The 14,094-nt window shown below is 42.3% G+C and overlaps 14 non-coding genes across 14 annotated transcripts; all 14 read left to right on the forward strand.

The window, feature by feature from the left end:
- Positions 1–274: 274 nt before the first annotated feature.
- Positions 275–348, forward strand: trnan-guu (transfer RNA asparagine (anticodon GUU)). The gene has a single exon. It is a non-coding gene; the product is annotated as a tRNA-Asn (tRNA).
- A 781-nt stretch (positions 349–1,129) lies between these two features.
- Positions 1,130–1,202, forward strand: trnak-cuu (transfer RNA lysine (anticodon CUU)). The gene has a single exon. It is a non-coding gene; the product is annotated as a tRNA-Lys (tRNA).
- A 109-nt stretch (positions 1,203–1,311) lies between these two features.
- On the forward strand, positions 1,312–1,385 carry trnan-guu (transfer RNA asparagine (anticodon GUU)). The gene has a single exon. It is a non-coding gene; the product is annotated as a tRNA-Asn (tRNA).
- Positions 1,386–2,283: 898 nt separating this feature from the next.
- On the forward strand, positions 2,284–2,357 carry trnan-guu (transfer RNA asparagine (anticodon GUU)). Its single transcript has one exon. It is a non-coding gene; the product is annotated as a tRNA-Asn (tRNA).
- A 231-nt stretch (positions 2,358–2,588) lies between these two features.
- On the forward strand, positions 2,589–2,661 carry trnak-cuu (transfer RNA lysine (anticodon CUU)). Its single transcript has one exon. It is a non-coding gene; the product is annotated as a tRNA-Lys (tRNA).
- A 172-nt stretch (positions 2,662–2,833) lies between these two features.
- On the forward strand, positions 2,834–2,907 carry trnan-guu (transfer RNA asparagine (anticodon GUU)). Its single transcript has one exon. It is a non-coding gene; the product is annotated as a tRNA-Asn (tRNA).
- A 413-nt stretch (positions 2,908–3,320) lies between these two features.
- trnan-guu (transfer RNA asparagine (anticodon GUU)) lies at positions 3,321–3,394 on the forward strand. Its single transcript has one exon. It is a non-coding gene; the product is annotated as a tRNA-Asn (tRNA).
- Positions 3,395–3,805: 411 nt separating this feature from the next.
- Positions 3,806–3,879, forward strand: trnan-guu (transfer RNA asparagine (anticodon GUU)). Its single transcript has one exon. It is a non-coding gene; the product is annotated as a tRNA-Asn (tRNA).
- A 1,209-nt stretch (positions 3,880–5,088) lies between these two features.
- On the forward strand, positions 5,089–5,161 carry trnak-cuu (transfer RNA lysine (anticodon CUU)). The gene has a single exon. It is a non-coding gene; the product is annotated as a tRNA-Lys (tRNA).
- A 109-nt stretch (positions 5,162–5,270) lies between these two features.
- trnan-guu (transfer RNA asparagine (anticodon GUU)) lies at positions 5,271–5,344 on the forward strand. Its single transcript has one exon. It is a non-coding gene; the product is annotated as a tRNA-Asn (tRNA).
- A 229-nt stretch (positions 5,345–5,573) lies between these two features.
- trnak-cuu (transfer RNA lysine (anticodon CUU)) lies at positions 5,574–5,646 on the forward strand. Its single transcript has one exon. It is a non-coding gene; the product is annotated as a tRNA-Lys (tRNA).
- A 901-nt stretch (positions 5,647–6,547) lies between these two features.
- trnak-cuu (transfer RNA lysine (anticodon CUU)) lies at positions 6,548–6,620 on the forward strand. Its single transcript has one exon. It is a non-coding gene; the product is annotated as a tRNA-Lys (tRNA).
- A 3,070-nt stretch (positions 6,621–9,690) lies between these two features.
- On the forward strand, positions 9,691–9,764 carry trnan-guu (transfer RNA asparagine (anticodon GUU)). Its single transcript has one exon. It is a non-coding gene; the product is annotated as a tRNA-Asn (tRNA).
- Positions 9,765–10,488: 724 nt separating this feature from the next.
- On the forward strand, positions 10,489–10,561 carry trnak-cuu (transfer RNA lysine (anticodon CUU)). Its single transcript has one exon. It is a non-coding gene; the product is annotated as a tRNA-Lys (tRNA).
- Positions 10,562–14,094: the final 3,533 nt, after the last annotated feature.

Genomic DNA, 14,094 nt, shown 5'->3' on the forward strand with positions numbered 1-14,094 from the left:
ATTCTTGTTGACTTAAAAACACCATCAAACTTTACACGAGTAGGGAAGGTATTGATGAAAACAGTGACTTGCTCTTGAATGAGTTTTTATAGGCCCGGCTAGCTCAGTCGGTAGAGCATGAGACTCTTAATCTCAGGGTCGTGAGTTAGAGCCCCACGTTGGGTGTTTCTGTTACCTTTCTCTCTCTCTTTTCAGCAGCTTTCATTTGGGTCATCGAGCAGACCTATTGAGACAAAGTTCAGCGTTTCTACCACTGTTGATTTGGTTGAACTGAGTCTCTGTGGCGCAATCGGTTAGCGCGTTCGGCTGTTAACCGAAAGGATGGTGGTTCGAGCTCACCCAGGGACGTATTAAGCTTTTCGCTGCTTTGCAACTGCCAACACGTGCTAGGGGCATATATCCTGGGCCACATGCTGTCTTGCGTTACAAGATGACCTCAGAATTTAGCAGAACGTTGTTGTCCAGTGCATGTATTGGCCAATTTTGTATTCTTGTTGACTTAAAAACACCATCAAACTTTACACGAGGAGGGAAGGTATTGATGAAAACAGTGACTTGCTCTTGAATGAGTTTTTATCGGCCCGGCTAGCTCAGTCGGTAGAGCATGAGACTCTTAATCTCATTGTCGTAGGTTCGAGCCCCACGTTGGGCGTTTCTGTTACCTTTCTCTCTCTCTTTTCGGCAGCTTTCATTTGGGTCATCGAGCAGACCTATTGAGACAAAGTTCAGCGTTTCTACCACTGTTGATTTCGTTGATCAGAGTTTCTGTGGCGCAATCGGTTAGCGCGTTCGGCTGTTAACTGAAAGGATGGTGGTTGAACTGAGTCTCTGTGGCGCAATCTGTTAGCGTGTTCGGCTGTTAACCGAAAGGATGGTGGTTCGAGCCCACCCAGGGATGAATTAAGCTTTTTGCTGCTTTGCAACTGCCAACACGTGCACGGGGCATATATCCTGGGCCACATGCTGTCTTGCGTTACAAGATGACCTCAGAGTTTAGCAGAACGTTGTTGTCCAGTGCATGTATTGGCCAATTTTGTATTCTTGTTGACTTAAAAACACCATCAAACTTTACACGAGTAGGGAAGGTATTGATGAAAACAGTGACTTGCTCTTGAATGAGTTTTTATCGGCCCGGCTAGCTCAGTCGGTAGAGCATGAGACTCTTAATCTCAGGGTCGTAGGTTCGAGCCCCACGTTGGGCGTTTCTGTTACCTTTCTCTCTCTCTTTTCGGCAGCTTTCATTTGGGTCATCGAGCAGACCTATTGAGACAAAGTTCAGCGTTTCTACCACTGTTGATTTCGTTGATCAGAGTCTCTGTGGCGCAATCGGTTAGCGCGTTCGGCTGTTAACCGAAAGGATGGTGGTTCGAGCCCACCCAGGGACGAATTAAGTTTTGCTGCTTTGCAACTGCCAACAAGTGCATGGGGCATATATCCTGGGCCACATGCTGTCTAGCGTTACAAGATGACCTCACAGTTTAGCAGAAGATTGTTGTCCAGTGCATGTGTTGGCCTATTTTGTATTCTTGTTGACTTAAAAACACCCTCAAACTTTACACGAGTAGGGAAGGTATTGATGAAAACAGTGACTTGCTCTTGAATGGGTTTTTATCGGCCTGGCTAGCTCAGTCGGAAGAGCATGACACTCTTAATCTCAGGGTCGTGGGTTCGAGCCCCACGTTGGGCGTTTCTGTTACCTTTCTCTCTCTCTTTTCGGCAGCTTTCATTTGGGTCATCGAGCAGACCTATTGAGACAAAGTTCAGCATTTCTCCCACTGTTGATTTCGTTGATCAGAGTCGCTGTGGCGCAATCCGTTAGCGTGTTCGGCTGTTAACCGAAAGGATGGTGGTTCGAGCCCACCCAGGGACGAATTAAGCTTTTCGCTGCTTTGCAACTGCCAACACGTGCACGGGGCATATATCCTGGGCCACATGCTGTCTAGCGTTACAAGATGACCTCACAGTTTAGCAGAAGATTGTTGTCCAGTGCATGTGTTGGCCTATTTTATATTCTTGTTGACTTAAAAACACCATCAAACTTTACACGAGTAGGGAAGGTATTGATGAAAACAGTGACTTGCTCTTGAATGAGTTTTTATAGGCCCGGCTAGCTCAGTCGGTAGAGCATGAGACTCTTAATCTCAGGGTCGTGAGTTAGAGCCCCACGTTGGGTGTTTCTGTTACCTTTCTCTCTCTCTTTTCAGCAGCTTTCATTTGGGTCATCGAGCAGACCTATTGAGACAAAGTTCAGCGTTTCTACCACTGTTGATTTCCTTGATCAGAGTCTCTGTGGCGCAATCGGTTAGCGCGTTCGGCTGTTAACCGAAAGGATGGTGGTTCGAGCCCACCCAGGGACGTATTAAGCTTTTCGCTGCTTTGCAACTGCCAACACGTGCTAGGGGCATATATCCTGGGCCACATGCTGTCTTGCGTTACAAGATGACCTCAGAATTTAGCAGAACGTTGTTGTCCAGTGCATGTATTGACCAATTTTGTATTCTTGTTGACTTAAAAACACCATCAAACTTTACACGAGGAGGGAAGGTATTGATGAAAACAGTGACTTGCTCTTGAATGAGTTTTTATCGGCCCGGCTAGCTCAGTCGGTAGAGCATGAGACTCTTAATCTCAGGGTCGTAGGTTCGAGCCCCACGTTGGGCGTTTCTGTTACCTTTCTCTCTCTCTTTTCGGCAGCTTTCATTTGGGTCATCGAGCAGACCTATTGAGACAAAGTTCAGCGTTTCTACCACTGTTGATTTCGTTGATCAGAGTTTCTGTGGCGCAATCGGTTAGCGCGTTCGGCTGTTAACCGAAAGGATGGTGGTTGAACTGAGTCTCTGTGGCGCAATCGGTTAGCGTGTTCGGCTGTTAACCGAAAGGATGGTGGTTCGAGACCACCCAGGGACGAATTAAGCTTTTCGCTGCTTTGCAACTGCCAACACGTGCACGGGGCATATATTCTGGGCCACATGCTGTCTAGCGTTACAAGATGACCTCACAGTTTAGCAGAAGATTGTTGTCCAGTGCATGTGTTGGCCTATTTTGTATTCTTGTTGACTTAAAAACACCCTCAAACTTTACACGAGTAGGGAAGGTATTGATGAAAACAGTGACTTGCTCTTGAATAGGTTTTTATCGGCCTGGCTAGCTCAGTCGGTAGAGCATGAGACTCTTAATCTCAGGGTCGTGAGTTCGAGCCCCACGTTGGGTGTTTCTGTTACCTTTCTCTCTCTCTTTTCAGCAGCTTTCATTTGGGTCATCGAGCAGACCTATTGAGACAAAGTTCAGCGTTTCTACCACTGTTGATTTCCTTGATCAGAGTCTCTGTGGCGCAATCGGTTAGCGCGTTCGGCTGTTAACCGAAAGGATGGTGGTTCGAGCCCACCCAGGGTCGAATTAAGCTTTTCGCTGCTTTGCAACTGCCAACATGTGCACGGGGCATATATCCTTGGCCACATGCTGTCTTGTGTTACAAGATGACCTCAGAGTTTAGCAGAACGTTGTTATCCAGTGCATGTATTGGCCAATTTTGTATTGTTGTTGACTTAAAAATATCATCAAACTTTACACGAGTAGGGAAGGTATTGATGAAAACAGAGACTTGCTCTTGAATGAATTTTTATTGGCCCGGCTAGCTCAGCCGGTAGAGCATGACACTCTTAATCTCAGGGTCGTGGGTTCGAGCCCCACGTTGGGCGTTTCTGTTATTTTTCTCTCTCTCTTTTCAGCAGCTTTCATTTGGGTCATCGAGCAGACCTACTGTGACAAAGTTCAGCGTTTCTACCACTGTTGATTTCGTTGATCAGTCTCTGTGGCACAATCGGTTAGCGCGTTCGGCTGTTAACCGAAAGGATGGTGGTTCGAGCCCACCCAGGGACGAATAAAGTTTTGCTGCTTTGCAACTGCCAACAAGTGCATGGGGCATATATCCTGGGCCACATGCTGTCTAGCGTTACAAGATGACCTCACAGTTTAGCAGATTGTTGTCCAGTGCATGTGTTGGCCTATTTTGTATTCTTGTTGACTTAAAAACACCCTCAAACTTTACACGAGTAGGGAAGGTATTGATGAAAACAGTGACTTGCTCTTGAATGGGATTTTATCGGCCCTGGCTAGCTCAGTCGGTAAGAGCATGACACTCTTAATCTCAGGGTCGTGGGTTCGAGCCCCACGTTGGGCGTTTCTGTTACCTTTCTCGCTCTCTTTTCGGCAGCTTTCATTTGGGTCATCGAGCAGACCTTATTGCGTACAAAGTTCAGCGTTTCCACCACTGTTGGTATGATTGGTCTGAGTGTCTGTGGCGCAATCGGTTAGCGCAGTTCGGATGTTAATCGAAAGGATGGTGGTTTGAGCCCATCCAGGGACGACTAAGCTTTTTCGCTGCTTTGCAATCTGCCAACACGTGCACGGAGCATATATCCTGCGCCACGTGCTGTCTAGGCGTTACAAGATGACCTCAGAGTTTAGCAGAACGTTGTTGTCCAGGTGCATGTATTGGCCAGTTTTGTATTCTTGTTGACTTAAAAACACCATCAAACTTTACACGAGTAGGGAAGGTATTGATGAAAACAGTGACTTGCTCTTGAATGAATTTTTATCGGCCCGGCTAACTCAGTCGGTAGAGCAATGAGACTCTTAATCTCAGGGTCGTGGGTTCGAGCCCCACGTTGGGCGTTTCTGTTACCTTTCTCTCTCTCTTTTCAGCAGCTTTCATTTGGGTCATCGAGCAGACTTATTGCGACAAAGTTCAGCGTTTCCACCACTGTTGGTATGATTGGTCTGAGTGTCTGTGGCGCAATCGGTTAGTGCGTTCGGCTGTTAACCGAAAGGATGGTGGTTCGAGCCCACCCAGAGACGAATTAAGCTTTTCGCTGCTTTGCAACTGCCAACACGTGCACGGGGCATATATCCTGGGCCACATGCTGTCTTGCGTTACAAGATGACCTCAGAGTTTAGCATAACGTTGTTGTCCAGTGCATGTATTGGCCAATTTTGTATTGTTGTTGACTTAAACACACCATCAAACTTTACACGAGTAGGGAAGCTATTGATGAAAATAGTGACTTGCTCTTAAATGAGTTTTTATCGGCCCGGCTAGCTCAGTCGGTAGAGCATGAGACTCTTAATCTCAGGGTCGTGGGTTCGAGCCCCACGTTGGGCGTTTCTGTTACCTTTCTCTCTCTCTTTTCGGCAGCTTTCATTTGGGTCATCGAGCAGACCTATTGAGACAAAGTTCAGCGTTTCTACCACTGTTGATTTCGATGATCAGAGTCTCTGTGGCGCAATCGGTTAGCGCGTTCGGCTGTTAACCGTAAGGATGGTGGTTCGAGCCCACCCAGGGACGAATTAAGTTTCGCTGCTTTGCAACTGCCAACACGTGCACGGGGCATATATCCTTGGCCACATGCTGTCTAGCGTTACAAGATGACCTCAGAGTTTAGCAGAACGTTGTTGTCCAGTGCATGTATTGGCCAATTTTGTATTGTTGTTGACTTAAAAATACCATCAAACTTTACACGAGTAGGGAAGGTATTGATGAAAACAGAGACTTGCTCTTGAATGAATTTTTATCGGCCCGGCTAGCTCAGTCGGTAGAGCATGAGACTCTTAATCTCAGGGTCGTGGGTTCGAGCCCCACGTTGGGTGTTTCTGTTACCTTTCTCTCTCTCTTTTCAGCAGCTTTCATTTGGGTCATCGAGCAGACCTATTGGGACAAAGTTAAGCGTTTCTACCACTGTTGGTTTGATTGGTCTGAGTCTCTGTGGTGCAATCGGTTAGCGTGTTCGGCTGTTAACCGAAAGGATGGTGAATTGAACCCACCCAAGGACGACTTAAGCTTTTCCCTGCTTTGCAACTGCCAACACGTGCACGGGGCATATATCCTGGGCCACATGCTGTCTTGCGTTACAAGATGACCTCAGAGTTTAGCAGAAGATTGTTGTCCAGTGCATGTGTTGGCCTTTTTTTTATTCTTGTTGACTTAAAAACACCATCAAACTTTACACGAGTAGGGAAGGTATTGATGAAAACAGTGACTTGCTCTTCGATGAGTTTTTATTGGCCCGGCTAACTCAGTCGGTAGAGCATGAGACTCTTAATCTCAGGGTCGTGAGTTCGAGCCCCACGTTAGGCGTTTCTGTTACCTTTCTCTCTCTCTTTTCAGCAGCTTTCATTTGGGTCATCGAGCAGACCTACTGAGACAAAGTTCAGCGTTTCTACCACTGTTGATTTCGTTGATCAGAGTCTCTGTGGCGCAATCGGTTAGCGCGTTCGGCTGTTAACAGAAAGGATGGTGGTTCGAGCCCACCCAGGGACGAATTAAGCTTTTCGCTGCTTTGCAACTGCCAACAGGTGCACGGGGCATATATCCTTGGCCACATGCTGTCTTGCGTTACAAGATGACCTTAGAGTTTAGCAGAACGTTGTTGTCCAGTGCATGTGTTGGTCAATTTTGTATTGTTGTTGACTTAAAAACACCATCAAACTTTACACGAGTAGGGAAGGTATTGATGAAAACAGTGACTTGCTCTTGAATGAATTTTTATCGGCCCGGCTAGCTCAGTCGGTAGAGCATGAGACTCTTAATCTCAGGGTCGTGGGTTCGAGCCCCACGTTTGGCGTTTCTGTTATTTTTCTCTCTCTCTTTTCAGCAGCTTTCATTTGGGTCATCGAGCAGACCTATTGAGTCAAAGTTCAGCGTTTCTACCACTGTTGATTTTGTTGATCAGAGTCTCTGTGGCGCAATCGGTTAGCGCATTCGGCTGTTAAACGAAAGGATGGTGGTTTGAGCCCATCCAGGGACGACTAAAGCTTTTCGCTGCTTTGCATCTGCCAACACGTGCACGGGGCATATATCCTGGGCCACGTGCTGTCTAGCGTTACAAGATGACCTCAGAGTTTAGCAGAAGATTGTTGTCCAGTGCATGTATTGGCCAATTTTTTTATTCTTGTTGACTTGAGTTTCTGTGGCGCTACCTGGATCAGGATCGTCTGTCTCAGTCTCTTTGTCCAATCGTTGCGCTCGCTCTCCATTGTGAGAATGGATGAGAGCCATACTCCTCGCTCGCTTTCCATTGTGAGAATGGACGGGGGCCAATCGCCACTCTTGCTTTCCATTGTGAGAATGGATGAGAGCCAATCGGGACATATGCAAATGAATGACAACACCGCTGTCTTCTGACGAGAGCACATCATCATATAACCGATCAAGGTAAGTTATTTTTGTCAACGTCTATATCTACTGATAAAAGTTGTTTTGTCAATTGTAGTCTTTTGTTATGTCACAGTCTTGGCCTCCTAACGCTGATTTATAATTTTATGACAAGAACTTCAACAAAAGTCACCCTAAGTTCATGTTTTTGTGCATAGTGTCAAAGTTCACGACCCCGCACCCTGTTTAACATTACAGACTTTTGATACAGTTGCAGAAATCATTGATTTTGTTCGAACGTGTGTTTAAATCAACTGTATCTATATATACATGCATATATACTGTATATACAGTTGTTTGGAAGTGTTTATCAAAACATTTGTCGACGCGTCAACAGCTCCCTCCCCCCGTATTTTGCCAAAAACAAAATAAAGTTTACACAAAAATATAGGCTTTTTCTGCTAAATGTTCATTAGCTATATGAATTGTAAGAATAAATTAAAAGCTGTAATTGCCTGCCTTTTGTTGCTAAATGTGTATTGTGTTTGTATGATTTATAACTGTTACTACAACGGTGTACCCATAAATGATATTGCTACTAAATGATAATTAGCTACATGAATTATAGTTATTTATAACTAATGTGTTACGGTCATTCTACTGTGAATAATAAAAATGTCTGTCTTTTGAACCTAAATGTTTATTATAATGTTTACTATTGTGTTATTATTACCCATCTGATAACAGAAATGCACGTCTTTTGCTAATATATATTTATTATACTTAATAACAATTATTTATAACAGTTGTGTTATCAATTAATTATATTTTCATGTTTCTATTAATTAATATGTTTTTAGTACTAGGGACTTTTAGTCCCTTTACCATAGCAGAGAAATTACCTGGGAAATGTGATCTTTCTTTCGCTTGTTTCAGGCAACAGGCTACAGTATTGTAATTAATGCACTTGTTAAGTTTTATTTACATTTGAATGATAAATTCAGATGAGCACTAAGCCAAAAAGTCACAAGGCCATGGGTGATGGGGAGTGGATGGCCAGGTTGAGAGTTTTTGCCAGCTCTAGCGTTTGGCCTTCTGGAGCAGGCAATCGACCAGCTCCAAGACAGAGGAAGTGGTATGACATTTATCAGAAGGTAAGGCAAAATTACTTATACTTCATGACATTATATGTAGTATGCAGATTGGTTGGCAATGGTGCAAACAATATCAGTGCTTTGACGTTAAAAACTCTTATCTCCTAATCATGAAAATAAATAACCATGGAATAGAAAAATAAGTACACAATGTCAAAAACAATAAATATGTGATTAAATTACATGAAGAATGTTTCTAAATAATGATATGATTAATTAAAGTATTCAGACAAATAAAGAATAAAAGCACATAAAAACAGCAATGCAGGGCTGCTTTCTCAAAGCAAAACACAGAGGTTAGAAAGAATCCTCAGATCTTTCAAATCTATCTTTTCAGATTGAGAAATGTCCCATGCATGCCTGCGGACAGACCACCCTCTTTGGAGGGTCCAGGGCCTGCAATTGTGGATTTCACACCACTAAGGTGATATATTTAAAAATGCATTAATGATAATGCAACAAATATATATTTTTATTAGTGCTGTTATGCTTTTTCACTACATCTTTTTTTTTTTTTTTTGCAGCCTGCCACTTCCACCCAGTCTCCCGCTGCACCACCACAGTCTGAGGCTTCAGACACAGCTTCTGGCGCCACTGGCCAGAAGTTTTTTTTACTTTAAATTATAATAAAAAAAATGAACATTTCTAATTTATTTGTTTATATCATTTATTTCGCAATTGAAGTTATCTTTGCTTATTTCATTTTGTGTTGTTATTTATTTTTGTTTGTATTATTTTTATTTATTCCAAGAAACATTTATTTATGTAGATTGCTTTATTTATGTGTGTAATTTTTTTCTCTTCTTTTGCACTTGTTTGCACTGCTGTTGAGCTAATATATTGTAAATGTAAATCATCGGCTATGACGAATTTTAAATAAATGTTTGGTCATTTTAACTGTTTCTCTGCTTGTTTTTTTTTTGTTGGTTGTGTTTTGCTTTAGTATAGTCAAAAAATTAAATAGGCACAAAATGAAATAGTCCAGAAAATAATGTTTCAATAAAGAAATTAGTTTGAAGTTTCTCTATACTTAGCAAAATACTTAGCAGAAATGTACTTAAAAGCAAATATAGTTTTTAAAAAAAGCTAATAAAATATGTAGTATTAATCAAATATTAATAGTACAGAGTAACTTTTTTACCTGTAAATAAATTATTAAAAACTAAATAAAAATATTTTCCTCTTCCGCCCCTTCTTCTTCTCTTTTTTTCCCTCTTTTTCCTCTCCTCCTTTTTCTTCCCCCTTCTTCCCTCTCTTCCCCCTCCGTAACAGACTACCTTTCTCTCTCTCTCTCTCTCTCTTTTCAGCAGCTTTCATTTGGGTCATCGAGCAGAACAATTGAGACAAAGTTCAGCATTTCCACCACTGTTGGTGTGGTTAGCCTGAGTCTCTGTGGCGCAATCGGTTAGCGCGTTCGGCTGTTAACCGAAAGGATGGTGGTTCGAGCCCACCCAGGGACGAATTAAGCTTTTCGCTGCCTTGCAACTGCCAACACGTGCACGGAGCATATATCCTGGGCCACGTGCTGTCTAGCGTTACAAGATGATCTCAGAGTTTAGCAGAAGATTGTTGTCCAGTGCATGTATTGGCCAATTTTTTTATTCCAGTTGACTTAAAAACACAATTAAACTTTACACAGGTAGGGAAGGTATTGATGAAAACAGTGACTTGCTCTTGAATGAGTTTTTCACCAGCCTGGCTAGCTAAATCAGTAGAGCATGAGACTCTTAATCTCAGGGTCGTAGGTTCGAGCGTGGGCGTTGGCTGTTTCTGTTACCTTTCTCTCTCTCTTTTCAGCAGCTTTCATTTGGGTTCATCTAGCAGACCTATTGAGACAAAGTTCAGCGTTTCTACCATTGTTGGTATGGTTAGTCTGAGTCTCTGTGATGCGATCGGTTAGCGCGTTCAGCTGTTAACCAAAAAGATGGTGGTTCGGGCCCACCCAGGGATGAATGAAGATTTTTGCTGCCTTGCAACTGCTAACACATGCACTGTGCATGTATCCTGGGCCACGTGCTGTCTAGCGTTACAAGATGACATCAGAGTTTAGCAGAAGATTGTTGTCCAGTGCATGTATTGGCCAATTTTTTTTATTCTTGTTGACTTAAAAACACCATCAAACTTTACACGAGTAGGGAAGGTATTGATGAAAACAGTGACTTGCTCTTGAATGAGTTTTTATCGGCCTGGCTAGCTCAGTCGGTAGAGTATGAGACTCTTAATTTCAGGGTCGTGGGTTCGAGCCCCACGTTGGGCGTTTCTGTTACCTTTCTCTCTCTCTTTTCAGCAGCTTTCATTTGGGTTCATAGAGCAGACCTATTGAGACAAAGTTCAGCATTTCTACCACTGTTGGTATGGTTACACGTCTACTGTGCATGGATCCAAGTCACTGTTTTCATCAATACCTTCCCTACCTGTGTAAAGTTTGATGGTGTTTTTAAGTCAACAAGAATAAAAAAATTGGCCAATACATGCACTGGACAACAATCTTCTGCTAAATCCTGATGTCATCTTGTAACGCTAGACAGCACGTGGCTCTAAATTGAGATGAGGTACATTCTATTTCCACTGATGATTCTTGAGGTGTTTCAGCAGCTTCATTGGAGTTCACCTGTGGTCAATAAAGTTGTTTGGACATGGTTTGAAAAGGCATACACCTGTCTATATAAGCTCCCAGGGTTGACAGTGCATGTCTAAGCACAAACCAAGCATGAAGACAAAGGAATTGTCTGTTGATCTCCGAGACAGGATTGTCTGGAGGCACAAGGCTGGGGAAGGTTACAGAAACATTTCTGCTGCTCTGAAAGTTACAATGAGCACAGCGGCCTCCATCATCCATAAGTGGAAAATGTTTGGAACCACCAGGACTCTTCCTAGAGCTGGCCGGCCATCTAAGCTGAGTGAACGGGGGAAAAGGGCCTTAGTCAGGGAGGTGATCAATAACCCGATGGTCACTCTGTCTGAGCTCCAGCGTTCTTCTGTGGAGAGAGGAGAACCTCACAGAAGGACAACCATCTCTGCAGCAATCCACCAATCAGGCCTGTATGGTAGAGGGGCCAGACAGAAGCCACTTCCTGACTGGAATTTGCCAAAAGGCATCTGAAGGACTCTCAAACCATAAGAAACCAAACTCTCTGCTCTGATGACACTCAAATTGAACTCTTTGGAGTGAATGCCAGGCGTTACGTTTGGAGAAAACCAGGCAGCGCTCATCACCAGGCTAATACTATCCCTACAGTGAAGAATGGTGGTGGCAGCATCATGCTGTGGGGATGTTTTTCAGCAGCAGAAACTGGAAGATTAGTCAGGGTAGAGGTAAAGATGAATGCAACAATGTACAGAGACGTCCTGAATGAAAACCTGCTTCAGAGCGCTTATGACCTCAGACAGAGGCGACTCTTTATCTTCCAGCAGGACAATGACCCAAAGCACTCCGCTAAAATATCAATCTAGTGGCTTCACAACAACTTGGTGAACGTCCTTGAGTGGCCCAACCGGAGCCCAAGCCTAAATCCTATTGAACATCTCTGGAGAGATCTGAAAATGGCTGTAGACCGTTGTTTCCCATCCAACCTGATAGAGCTTGAGAGGTACTGCAAAGAGGAATAGGCTAACATTCCCAAAGACAGGTTAGCCAAGCTTGTGGCATCATATTCAAAAAGACTTGAGGCTGTAATTTCTGCCAAAGGTGCATCAACAAAGTATTGAGCAAAGGCTGTGAATACTGATGTACATGTGATTTTGCAGCTTTTTTATTTTGAATAAATTTGCAACAATTTCAAAAACTCCTTTTTTACATTGTCATTATGGGGGATTGTGTGTAGGAAATGAATTTAATCCATTTTGGAATAAGTCTGTAACATATAAAATGTGGAAAAAGTAAAGTGCTATCAATACTTTCTGGATGCACTAAATAGCGTATGTGTTTGGACTGTGGGGAAAACCAAAGCACCCGGAGGAAACCCACGTCAGCATGGGGAGATCATGCAAACTCACAGAAATGCCAACTGGCCCAGCCGAGACTCGAACCAGCAACCTTCTTGCTGTAAGGCCATAGTGCTAACCACTGAGCCACCGTGCCGCCCTCGTCATGAAATCAAAGTGTTTTATTTTGCTTTAATAAGGAATTTTAAACTGTACTTGAAAAACTACTATTGATTATTAGTCTAGTTGTATTTTTCCGAAGTAGCTCAGTACACCAGCACCAAAAAAAGCAACATATAAATGATGAGAGTGATAATTAAAGGTCTGTGTTTTATATGAGATACTACATGGTTAACTGCATGTACACTTAATATCACACCAATGAATATTACACAGAAACTGCGTTGAACCCGGAGATCCGCCCTAACAGCATATTACGTAAATCAGGTGATGTCTTTTAGGTCACACGAGGTGGTTTGAATCAGTACCCATGCCATGTTTGTTTTTGCCAAAGGTGAACTAAGGATAAACAGTATTTTAACACCTTGTTCTTTACACTGAGATATCTTAATCAGGCAAGCTGGTTGGGCAGAATTCCTAAAACGTGTGACGGCAGATTGAATCCATTTAGTCTGTCTTAACCTGTCTGCCAAGACCTCAGCTTGATGTTGATTGTCCAACTAAATTGTAAAAAATACGTAGAAAATATTAAACAATTTGCGAAACAGCTAATGTGGACTGCTGTAATGGAATAAGTTAGCATGATTATGATGCACGGTGGTTCAGTGGTTAGCACTGTTGCCTCACAGCAAGAAGGTCACTGGAGTTTGCATGTTCTCCCCGTATTCGCGTGGATTTCCTCCCGGTGCTCTGGTTTCCCCCCCAGTGCCGCAGTGTATTTGTGTCTGTGAATGCGAGAGTGTGCATGGGTGTTTCCCAGTACTGGGTTGTGGCCGGAAGGGCATCCGTTGGGTAAAACATATGCTGGAATAGTTGGTGGTTCATTCTGCTGTGGTGACCTCTGATGAATAAGTGTCTAAGCCGAAGGAAAATGAATGAGTGAATGAATAAACGAGGATTAAAACGACAAAGGCTAGTCATTGAGTGTCCCTAAGAAAGTTCCAGAAAGTGCGCACAAACAGTTCAGATCTCTGATGCAAATCAAAAGGCTATTTTTTTCAAAGCACAATTCTTAAAAATCACAATTCTTAAATATGCAAATCCAATTCATAAATTCAAAACACAATTCCTAAATATGCAAATCAAATTCTCAAAACACAAATCAAAAATCAAATATGCAAATCCAATTCGTAAATTCAAAACATAATTCATGAATATGCAAATCCAATTCATAAGTTCAAAACAATTCCTAAATATGCAAACCCAGGTCGTACATTCAAAGCACTTCATAAATATGCAAATCTAATCCTCAAAACACAAATCAAAAATTAAATATGCAAATCCAATTCATAAATTCAAAACACAATTCATAAATATGCAAATCCAATTCATAAATTCAAAACATAATTCATAAATATGCAAATCCAATTCATAAATTCAAAACACAATTCCTAAATATGCAAATCCAGGTCGTAAATTCAAAGCACTTCATAAATATGCAAATCAAATTCTCAAAACACAAATCAAAAATCAAATATGCAAATCCAATTCATAAATTCAAAACATAATTCATAAATATGCAAATCCAATTAATAAATTCAAAACACAATTCCTAAATATGCAAATTCAATTCTTAAAAAAAAAAAATCATAAATATGCAAATCCATTTTATGAATTCAAAACACAAATTGTAAATTCAAAATACAATTTATAAATATGCAAATCCAATTAATCTGGTGAAATATT

The sequence above is a fragment of the Danio aesculapii genome, chromosome 15, assembly GCF_903798145.1.
Source record: "Danio aesculapii chromosome 15, fDanAes4.1, whole genome shotgun sequence".
In the NCBI taxonomy this organism is placed as follows: Eukaryota; Metazoa; Chordata; class Actinopteri; order Cypriniformes; family Danionidae; genus Danio; species Danio aesculapii.